A 13,417-nucleotide genomic window follows, 5' to 3' on the forward strand; every position below is an offset into this window, starting at 1 on the left:
TACACCGTGACGGGCTACGATCTCTTTAATATAAAGTTGTGCAAGTTTCTCCATTTTTTCGGTTTCCTTCATGGCAAGGAAGTAGGCGGATTTGGTGAGACGGTCTACAATAACCCAAATAGTATCATAACTGCTCGCCGTTCTTGGTAGTTTTGTGATAAAATCCATCGTTATTCTCTTCCACTTCCATTGTGGGATTTTGGGTTGTTGAAGTAGCCCGGACAGTCTTTGGTGTTCGGCTTTGACTTTGGAGCAAGTTAGGCACTTTTCAACATAAGTAGCAACGTCCCTTTTAATGTTCGGCCACCAATATTGTTCCTTGAGGTCGTGGTACATCTTATTGGCACCGGGGTGAATCGAATACCTTGACTTATGGGCTTCGTCTAGAATAAGGCTTCGCAATTCCCCATAACTAGGAACCCAAATTATTCCGGTGAAATATCGGAGTCCGGTCTCCTTAACTTCGAATCGTGAGGCGAGGACGTTCAAGCATTTGAGAGATATGTTTTCATCCTTAAGAGCTTCTTCTTGGGCTACCCGAATTTGGTTATTGAGATTGGTGTGGATGGTGATGTTTAAATCTCGGACACGAAGAGGCACCGCTCTTTCTTTTCGACTTAAGGCATCAGCTACTACATTTGCCTTTCCCGGATGGTAACGAAGCTCACAATCGTAATCGTGATGTGTTGGAAGCTCACAATTGTAATCGTGATGTCTCATGTTTAGTTGCTTTTGATCGAAGATGTGTTGGAGGCTTTTGTAATCGGTGAAAATAGTACTTTTGGTCCCATAAAGATAGTGTCTCCACATTTTGATTGCAAAGACAATGGCTCCGAGTTCAAGATTATGTGTCGTGTAGTTTCGTTCATGGATTTTCAATTGTCGGGAGTCATAAGAAATAACCTTCTTTCGTTACATCAATACAACAAAATCATCATTGCCTTCGGGAAGCGACAAGATAGGGGTGGTGGTTAACTTTTTCTTCAAGATTTGATACATGGATTCTTGCTCGGTTGACCAAATGAACTTCCTTCCCTTGTGAGTTAACGCGGTTAGAGGACGTGCTACCAAAGAGAAATTTTCGATGAACCTACGATAATACCCGGCGAGGCCTAAGAATTGACGAATGTGAGTAGGAGTAGTAGGGGTTTTCCATTTACTAATGGCTTCAATTTTTGCAGGATCGACCTTAATGCCTTGATCGCTTACGACATGACCAAAAAATTGAACTTCCTTCAACTAAAATTCACACTTGGAAAATTTGACATATAGTCGTTCTTGTCTCAAGAGTTCGGGTAAAAGTCGAAGGTGTTGTTCGTGCTCTTCTTCGCTATAACGACCCATCCTAATCCATCTGGACGAATACATTACATTTGGTTACATCGCGAGGTACTTGACCTCTATATGATACATTTTACAAACATTGCATTCATTTTTAATAGACAAACTTTTGTCATATCGAAAGTTGACAGCATGCATACCATTTCATAACATATCCAACTATAATTGACCTAATAATAATCTTGATGAACTCAACGACTCAAATGCAACGTCTTTTGAAATATGTCATGAATGACTCCAAGTAATGTCTCTAAAATGAGCAAATGCACAGCGGAAGATTTCTTTCATTCCTGAAAATAAACATGCTTTCAAGTGTCAACCAAAAGGTTGGTGAGTTCATTAGTTTATCATAAATAATCATTTTTCAACAATATAATAGACCACAAGATCCTCATTTTTCATACATTTCATTACACTCGCATGTGTATAAAATCCATTCGTATGATGAACACCTGGTAACAGACATTAACATAATGCATATAGAATATTCCCAAAACAGAAATCCATCTGTATAAATAACTCGAAGTACAAAAGCATACCATTTTCCAGTATGGGGGGAGTTAGTGCCCGTAGATCTACCTTTAGGATTCGCGTCAATTAGGGTGTATGTTCCCTAATTCTTAGGCTACCAAGCTAAAAGGGGTGATATTCGATTCGATAATCCAACCATAGAATGTAGTTTCGATTACTTATGTCTATTTCGTAAAATATTTATAAAAGCAGCGCATGTATTCTCAGTCCCAAAAATATATATTGCAAAAGCATTTAAAAAGGGAGCAAATGAAACTCACATTACAATATTTTGTAGTAAAAATATTCATACGACGATACTAAAAAATGCAGGGTTGGCTTCGGATTCACGAACCTATATCATTTATATATGTATTAACACATACAATGGTAATCGAACAATTTATGTATTATTAGTGTAATAATTGTTACTTTAATTATGTTTTTCATTAATAACCTAATTAGTTACATTTATTAATATTGTAAAAATATTAATATAGTTATGTTATATGTAGTAAATATGATTATATATAACTAATAGTTATTCGATAAAATAATTTTGATAATAATAGATAAAAAGTTGTTTCATCCTATAATAATAATAGTTATAATAATAATAATAATGATAAAAATGATGCTTTTAATAATATTGATAGAAAAATGATAATTTTAATAAAAATAATAATAATAATAATAATAATAATAATAATAATAATAATAATAATAATAATAATAATAATAATAATAATAATAATAATAATAATGATAATGATAACTTTACTGAAAAAGATAATTTTAATATTTTTAGTAGTAAAAATGATAATAACAATATTAGTAATAATAATAACTATAATAACTATAATAATCATAATTTACTAATAATGATATTAATACCAATAATACTTATTTTAATAATAATAATGATAATAATAATAATGCTGATAATAACTATTAATCATAATAATTTTAATGATAATGCTAATAATAATACTCATTTTAATGTGAGTAATATTTATAGTCATAATAGCAGTACTAATAATAATAATAATAATAATAATAATCATGATAATTACTAATAATAATAACAATCCAATATTTTGTAGTAAAAATATTCATACGACTAAAACTGAATAATGCAGGGTTGGCTCCGGATTCACGAACCTATATCATTCATATATATATATATATATATATATATATATATATATATATATATATATATATATATATATATATATATATATATATATATATGTATATATATATATATATGTACATATATATATATATATATGTATATATATATGTATATATATATATATATGTATATATATATATATGTATGTATATATATATGTATATATATATATATATATATATTAAAACACATAATTTTAATTGAACAAATTAATATATATGTAAATTTATTAGTTATATCATTTTTAAATTAATAACCTATATGTTTCATATATTCATTTTACATATTTAAAATAAATAAAAATATTAATTTTGTTATGTTATATGTATATATATATATATATATATATATATATATATATATATATATATATATATATGTATATATATATGTATATATATATATATGTATATATATATATGTATGTATATATATATGTATATATATATATATATATTAAAACACATAATTTTAATTGAACAAATTAATATATATGTAAATTTATTAGTTATATCATTTTTAAATTAATAACCTATATGTTTCATATATTCATTTTACATATTTAAAATAAATAAAAATATTAATTTTGTTATGTTATATGTATATATATATATATATATATATATATATATATATATATATATATATATATATATATATATATATATTGTTTGTTTGTTAAAATTATAATAATACTAAAATAATATTAGTAATGATAAAAATAATAACTTTAATAAAATGATACTTTTTAATAAAGATATTAATTTTAATAATAATGAATGCTAATAATAATAATTATAAAAATAATGATTTTACTAATAATATTATTGATACTAATATTTATATTAATAATTATAATGATAATAGTACTACTAATAATAATACTAATACTTATGATAATAATAATAATAATAAAAATAATCCTTAAAGATTGAAAACAGAATCGATCATTCATTGGACCTCGCTCTAAAAATAATAATCTTATAATCCTGTTAATACTAATAATAATAATAATAATAATAATAATAATAATAATAATAATAATAATAATAATAATAATAAAATGATAATTTTTATAGAAATGATTCTCTTCATAATAATGCTAATAATAATAAGAATGATAATTTTACCGATAAATATATTGATAATACTGATATTATTAATGGTCATAATAATCTTCGTGTTTAATTCCTAAACTTATAATTATAACTTCTATAATTCTATTTGATAATTAGAATCATCATCGTACATGTATTAATATAATTAAAATCTTTTTCCATAATCTTTACCATATCATCTATTATTAACTTTGTAATATAATTATGTTTTTATTAACAATATGTTCATGATAATAATAATAATAATAATAATAATAATAATAATAATAATAATAATAATAATAATAATAATAATAATAATAATAATAATAATAATAACAATAACAATAATAATACTAATAAAAATGATAAGTTTTATACCCTCATGTATCAATATCGTATATCGTCATCGTTATCATCATCGAAAACGTATCAATCGTCATCAAAATCTATGAACATCGTCATCATCTATAAACCATCACGACTAACCCTAATCGTACCATTATTCTTATGTCATTAATAACATATCATCATCATTGATCTTATTATCATTAATCATTCGGATCAAACATAATCGTCATCACACCCATGATCATCATCAGCATCACTTATCATCTCCTCGTCATTACCATCATCATATAACATCATTTACGTTCATCTTCACATATCATGCATTATAATGCATCATTTTATGTGATGATTAATATTATCTTGTTACTTATTACAGCCCACAAGTCCACAGTTAACTCGGCCCAACAGGTATGAATCGATTTCTTTCATGGCTGCCCAATTAGTATTAAACGTGAAATAAATATGGCAGCCCAATCAAGTGTTAAACGCAAAAGGGACATGCAGAAATAGGATCAGATTAATTAGATGTCGTCAATTTGTTTGATGGTGGGGGCTGTTTATGAACGAAAATATCAATAAGGGAACCCAAGTGGGTTGTTTAAATTATTACCATATTCTCGACAAAAAATAAAGGTAGTTGGGAATTAGATAAAGCATACTTTGTTATCTTTATCATCCATAATCTCATATCACGTTCCCTTCTATTTTTTAATTTTTTTTTATATATGAAGTAGCAGCGTACAGTAGGGCTGCTGTCATACCCCGTCCAAAATCTTCCAAACGAATACAATAACATATGGTACCATCGCGATGAACGGACCTCTATATGCCTTGAACGACTCCCTGTAATGTCTTTGGAATGAGTAAATTCACAGCGGAAGGTTTCTTTCATACCTGAGAATAAACATGCTTTCAAGTGTCAACCAAATGGTTGGTGAGTTCATAGGTTTATCGTAAAACAATAAAATTCATCATTTTGATAGACCATAATATTTAAATCCTGCATGGTACAAATGGGCCCGAATCCTATACCCACCTGTAATGTACATGCTATATCTTTTAAATACAGTACATCTTTCTCGTGTACGAAACCATTTTCATAAATCATAGTAACCGTACACATATCTTGTGCACAAAAATAACATACACATAACCTGTGTATAAAATCATTCTCTCGATATATAACATTCACATCAACTGGTGACAATTATCATGTCAACATAATTCAATGGTGGCAATTATCATGTCCACATAATTCAATGGTGGCAATTATCATGTCCACATAATTCAATGGTGGCAATTATCATGTCCACATAATTCAATAATAATTCGCATAACTTCTGTCTGCATAATAATTCATTCGAGGAATGTTTTTGCTTGTGTCTATCTCGTCAAACATTTACAAAAGCATTTCATGTATACGCAGTTCAAAATATATTTCAAAAGCATTTAATAAAGCAGTTGTAAAAACAGCGCATGTATTCTCAGTCCCAAAAATATAAAGAGTAAAAGGGAATCAAATGAACTCACAATACGATATTTTGTAGTAAAAATATGCATACGACGATACTGAACAATGCAGGGTTGGCCTCGGATTCACGAACCTATATCATATATATATATATATATATATTAACACATATAATTGTAATCGAACAATTTCTATATGCATTTATTAGTGATATCATTTTATAACTTACATGTTTCATTAAAAATATTAATATAGTTATATTATGTATTAAGTATATATATATATATATATATATATATATATATATATATATATATATATATATATATATATATATATATATATATATATATATATATATATATATATTTACATAATATTATTTGTTTTAAAATAAAAGTTATAATAATAATACTTTTACTAATGATGATGATGATAATAATAATAATAATAATAATAATAATAATAATAATAATAATAATAATTAATAATAGAATAAGACTACCTTTCCAAGCTTTTTCAAAAAAAGGAAAATGCCTCAGACCGGGATCGATCCTGAGATCTCTTGCTAACCAACTAACACCTCATACCATCCCTCTGTTACTACTTTAGTGTTTTAATCATGGCTTAGAACTATTTAACCCGTATATTTGTTTCCTAATCAGCATCATTATCATGTGTTTCCTCCAACCAAAAATAAGAGTGGCTCACGGCCCAAATATAAAACATAAATGAAATTATCGGCCCAATCAAAAAATAAGGGATCTCGGCCCAATCATCAAAATAAAAGACTTTAGCCCAACCATTACAAATATAGCAGCCCGATACTTGTTTTAAATTAGTTAGATCGATGGATTTGTTGGTGAGTTACAGAAACATAACCCTATCATCAATCGATCATTATCACGCCATCAAAAGAATTTTCGTTATCATAACCTAGTCATCATCATCATCGTTCCCTCATCATCATTCATTCGATTCGGAAGCAGCAACAATTGTCATCATCATCTTCTAAAACTGAACAGGGAGCGAGTAGTAGCAATAGAGAAACAGAAGGAGATTCATGTGGGTGGTTAGTGGTTGTGATTTGGATCGAGCAGAAAACATAATAAAGGGAAGAAAAAAAAAATGAAACGAGTAGCAGCAAGAATAATTAATATTATCATCGTCAACTCGCCATCATCACTTCATCTTCATCATAATGTGATCAATATCATCACCCTCCAACGTAAATATATCATCACTCTCCTTATTTTTTTTAATACTCAATGTCATCAATTCCTTGGCCTAATCGAAATAGAATAGAAACAGAATTCATATTGTAGCAGCAACAACCGGTGGGGTTTCTGGTGGCTCATATCATGAAATCTTTTAACAAGGTTCACTGGCCAATTAAAATTGGGTTTCAACCCAATATAATATTGAAACATTGTAGTCCATTAACAGCCCAAGTTGTAGCACTTTATAAATTTCGTTTTCAACTGGTTCACTTAAATAAATAAATGAGGCGGCCAAAAGAGAAACATAATATCGTGAATCTGGATCCCACATTATTAGAAATATATTTTTTTTAAAGCATGTGGTAAGCTTTAATTGATTTGTCTTCATATCATGGCAAGTGGGTCATGAATTGTTATCTTTCGGTTCAAAAGGAAATCGACAACCCTTTATATAATTGCTTACAGCAAGGTAGGCTAAATAAAAGAAACACACGTTGGGTGCTAGGGTTTCTGGCTTTACTTCGGTTACACAACAGGTAAGAAAAGAAATCGATCATTTGAGGTTGGGTTTGTTCGTGATTGAAACAGAAATAGTTACGGATACAGCAGCAGGTATTTGTTTGAATTATTTGTGAAGTATAAAGGGTATAAGCAACAGGTACTTGGTGGTTTTGATTAAGGTTTTGTGAGCTAGTTTGAAATGCGAAGGAGAAGCAGATAAGGGTCTGGGTGTTCGACCATAATCATAACAGAAAGAAGTAGACAGGAGACAGAAATAAAAATAGAGATGCACGGGTTTTGGATACAAGGATTTAGAGAGAAGGAGGTGGATGGTTAAAGGTGGTGGTGGTTTAAGGTAATGTTGAAGATGGTGATGGGTACTTCAATGGTGTTGATTATTACATCAAGAACCCGAAACAAAATATATGGTGAAGATGAGTGCCGACTAATAAATTAAAGAGGTGAAGCATTTGATCGTTAAGGTTGCAATTGGTTCTCGGTGATGAGTGTTAGAGGTGATGGATGGTGACCGAAACATAAACAAAATATAGAACACAAATGGTGATTGCAGTGGAGGTGGTTTTAGATTCACGAAGAAGAAGAAAACGGAAAATTGAAAGAAGGAAAAGTTGATTTCCCTTTCCTTTAATGCAGCATGGATCACATATAGTGTAAGTGTTTGATTAAAACTGTAATATGAATTGATCGAGTTGTTTGGTAGTGTTTGAGTGGGTCGACAGGACTATGGAGCCAGAGAGAAGAATACAAAGAAAATAAAAGCAGAAAAGGACCTTAAACTGATTTCAACTTCTTGTGTTATTAAATTCATGATTGGTACTGAATTAGATACTGGAATCAATCAGATACAGTAAGAAAGATACATATAACAAATTTTGTAGACAAGAAGTACATATATGTTTAATCGGAGAATTAAATAAATGAATAAACAGATAGAGATTGTCAACGAATTTGTTTTGAGTTTGTTTCATTCTTTTAATAGTTCTGTGAAGGCATAACATTGATAATGAAGTGTAACAACTAATTCCTATTTATCTGTTTAAAATATTCGTATTTTTTTTATAATTAATAAGTATATATATATATATATATTAATAATGTAAATAATACTAATAATAATAATTATATTATTATAAAAAAAATATTAATAATAAACATAATAATAAGAGTAATAATAATGATAATATGATTATATTAATAATAATGATAATTTATTTTGATAATAATAATCTTATTAATGATACTAAAATAATATTAGTTATAATGATATTAATATTATAAATGATAATAATAATAATAATAATAAAAATAACTTATATATATATATATATATATATATATATATATATATATATATATATATATATATATATATCTCATATCAAAATTAATAATATTAATAATACAAATATTAATATAAATATTAACGTTAGTAATAATAATGAAAGTAATAATAATAATATTGATATATCATTTATGTCTTAACTTGTAATTTCAAATAATGTATTATATATATATATATATATATATATATATATATATATATATATATCTCATATCAAAATTAATAATATTAATAATACAAATATTAATATAAATATTAACGTTAGTAATAATAATGAAAGTAATAATAATAATATTGATATATCATTTATGTCTTAACTTGTAATTTCAAATAATGTATTAACTTTACATTTCATTACTTACGTAATACTTATTCTATAACAAATTTGAATATTTGTATATATATATATATATATATATATATATATATATATATATATATATTTACATATATTTATTTTAATAATATCTTGATTATTTTGTATCTTACTCTACATATTTAATTCAAATGATTAAATGGTATTATATTAATTCAACCTAATATATACACTTATAATTATATTTACATATATATATATACATATATATATATATATATATTCATTTACTTATTTATTTACACACAATTGTTCGTGAATCGTCAGGAATAGTTAAGGTCAAATGCATTCATGAAAAGAAAATAATTCAAACATTTTGAGACTCGGTTTAATAGACTTTGCTTATCGTATCGAAATCATATAAAGATTAAGTTTAAATTTGGTCGGAAATTTCCGGGTCATCACAGTACCTACTCGTTACAAAAATTTCGTCCCGAAATTTGAGTGAGGTGGTCATGGCTAACAATAAGAATGTTTTCATGACGAATATGAGTTGATAAATAGAGTTTTATCATCATTGAGTAATATAGATAAAACAATTTGATTACACGAAGAGTATAAGTGAAGCTATCACCAAAGGGTGAAATGAATAAATGTATATTCGTTTTAATCAATGACGTAGTTATGATTGGTTGTCTGAAATTCAAGGGATTTATAGAAAATCTTCGTAATAAGATTTGGTTCTTCGGCGATTTTAGGAAATCAGGATCTTTCTTGATTAAATGCAATAATCTTTTTCGATTGTTTTGTCGGACATTTCACTATAAATCCACCCCCTTCGTTTCCTTAGTTCCATATCTCACATCTTCTATTCTTTCTCCTTACTTCATACTTTATAGTATTTGTTAATATGCTCCATCCCGTTTTGATCTTTGATATACTTTTAACTATTATATCTGTCATTCTTCTTTTTCATTTACCACCGAAGGATTTTATTTACTTTACTATTACCTTGGGGTTATAGTGTTATTAATTTTCCCGTGTCTTTACGTGGCAATACGTATTGATATGCACGGTTTGTAATTTATGTATTGTTTGTCGAGCTTTATATTTTCTTTTATATTCAAGAGCTTCATACTTTTGTCTCCTCTTCCCGACTTCCAGTCAAGCGAGTAATGGTGCAGAATTCGTATGGATTTTGAAATGAACATAGTTAATGTACTCAGAAAGAAGTCGTAATGGCACGATCTTGATTTGGTAAATTACCAGAATATCCGAAAAGATAGAACTATCATTAAGATATGTTCTTAATATGTTTAGAGATTGAGTAGAATGCAAGAGTCGTGTAAATGGCACATGATGACGGTATGTTATGTGAATCATCATGTTCCATTAGAAACTCAGCATGAATTACTATAATATAATCATGTTGATCAAGTGTCATTATATTATACTAACTCATGCTTCAGTTCCCAACACTACTTCAAAAACATTCATATTCGAATTTTTTAGAATTTAGAAACTAGCACAGTTTCTTTAACGTTGCAGATATTTTGGCGAGATAAATGATTTCCGAGAAGAATAGCTATGAAAATATCTTCAGAAATATCGAAGATATTTATGATGATATTTTGGAATTTCTAAGTTCGAAGGTTAATGAAGAAAAATTTTTCGTAAGATTTTAACATGACCTCGGAGCAAGATATTCTCTAAAGATTTCATCGGATCCAGAATTACCTGGATTCTTTAAATATAGGGTTTGGTCCTTTATTTGTCCTTGGTTTACTTCACGGTTAGCTCAATCCGTTTTTCAATACCAAATTTTCTATCGAGCGTTCCTAACACTCCATTCCTTATCATCAAACTCTTGGCCATTTAGGCCATCTACAATTTTACTGTTTCCTCTGCATTTAATGCCACCATAACTGAATCATCGGTTGTCAATCCGAGGTAGTTTCGAATGAATTGTGTTTTTAGATGATTAAATGCTGATGGTAATATGGTGGAATATAAAAGGGTTCTCTGGTAACAATAAATGAGCACGTAGATATATCAAGATTATAATAAGGTTGTTTCGAACGACAAGTCGAAGTTGACTTGCTAGAGCTGTGACAAAATTGGCTAATTTGAAAAAGAATAGAAATGTTATTTTGGGTAATAATAACACTAAGGAATTAGCACAGCTACGTGTTAAATGTTTACTCAGTTTCCGAGAGTTTTTCAGGTGCATAACTATATGTATCAATCTTTTCTTCCGTAGATGAAGTGCGGTTGATTCATCCTCCCGATTGAGGTGTTTTCAAGAATTACGAAAGGTTTGAACGCAGATTGTAATCGTCAATATACAAATGAGGTTTAAGATGAAATCAAGTGGAAAACTTGAAGAATTGTTTAGTTTCATATGTCATAATCAATATTTTAAATCATTTTAATTGTCCATTGCTGATAGTCCTCAGTTGATTAGTCCACAGTTAGCTAGGATTTTGTTAGCGTGGATTCTTAACAAAATTTCTCATAGTTAATTTGTTTGTTTCTAACAATTTTATTCCGTCAAATATTTTCTTCATTATGCCACTTGTCAAATCTTGACTTGAATTCTGATCGGTCAAAATCCGAATATGAAATTGAACTTGGATGAAAATAGTTGTTCTTTGGTGAACGGGTACGTATATGTGTGACTTTGAGCAGTGTTGTTAATGACTGCTGAGTCTGAATTGAAGAATGTACAGTGTAACTTATTAATGTGAAATATAGATATTCCTCGGGTATTACCTACCCGTTAAAATATTTTCACCATTAACAGTTTGTACGAAAGAATTTTTAATTACAATCTTTATGAATATATACCTAGATGTATATTTTCTTTAGATGTAATCAGGGATTTAATGAGTCAATTTAATATTAGACTCATTTGATTTTCGATTTGAGCTAGAATAAGTAATTCCTAAAACTATTAGGATCCACATATTCTTCGCAGAATATTGATGAAGTTATGGTCCAATACTTCATCGTTAATTATTAGGATCCACATATTCTTTGCATGATATTAATGAAGTTATGGTTCAATACTTCATTGTTAATTGTTGTTGATACTCCTTGGTATCTATGGTGCGTATGATGTTGATGTTCGTGGGTCAAATTGTGATGTTGAGGTGTGGGATGTAGATGATTCTGTTGGTGATGGTGGTACTGTTGATGTTGCTGAAGCTGGTAAGTTTTGCACCATATTCTCTGAAATGTCCCGTTCTTATTGTTTAAAAACGTTCCATATTAATTGATTTCATTGCGAGGTTTTGACCTCTATATGAGATGTTTTTCAAAGACTGCATTCATTTTAAAACAAACCATAACCTTTATTTTATCAATAAAGGTTTAAAAAACTTTACGTAGATTATCAAATAATGATAATCTAAAATATCCTGTTTACACACGACCATTACATAATGGTTTACAATACAAATATGTTACAACGAAATAAGTTTCTTGAATGCAGTTTTTACACAATATCATACAAGCATGGACTCCAAATCTCGTCCTTATTTAAGTATGCGACAGCGGAAGCTCTTAGTATTCACCTGAGAATAAACATGCTTTAAACGTCAACAAAAATGTTGGTGAGTTATAGGTTTAACCTATATATATCAAATCGTAACAACAGACCACAAGATTTCATATTTCAATACACATCCCATACATAGAGATAAAAATCATTCATATGGTGAACACCTGGTAACCGAAATTAACAAGATGCATATATAAGAATATCCCCATCATTCCGGGACACCCTTCGGATATGATATAAATTTCAAAGTACTAAAGCATCCGGTACTTTGGATGGGGTTTGTTAGGCCCAATAGATCTATCTTTAGGATTCGCGTCAATTAGGGTGTCTGTTCCCTAATTCTTAGATTACCAGACTTAATAAAAAGGGGCATATTCGATTTCGATAATTCAATCATAGAATGTAGTTTCACGTACTTGTGTCTATTTTGTAAATCATTTATAAAACCTGCATGTATTCTCATCCCAAAAATATTAGATTTTAAAAG

This window comes from Rutidosis leptorrhynchoides, chromosome 2, assembly GCF_046630445.1.
Source record: "Rutidosis leptorrhynchoides isolate AG116_Rl617_1_P2 chromosome 2, CSIRO_AGI_Rlap_v1, whole genome shotgun sequence".
NCBI classification, from domain to species: domain Eukaryota; kingdom Viridiplantae; phylum Streptophyta; class Magnoliopsida; order Asterales; family Asteraceae; genus Rutidosis; species Rutidosis leptorrhynchoides.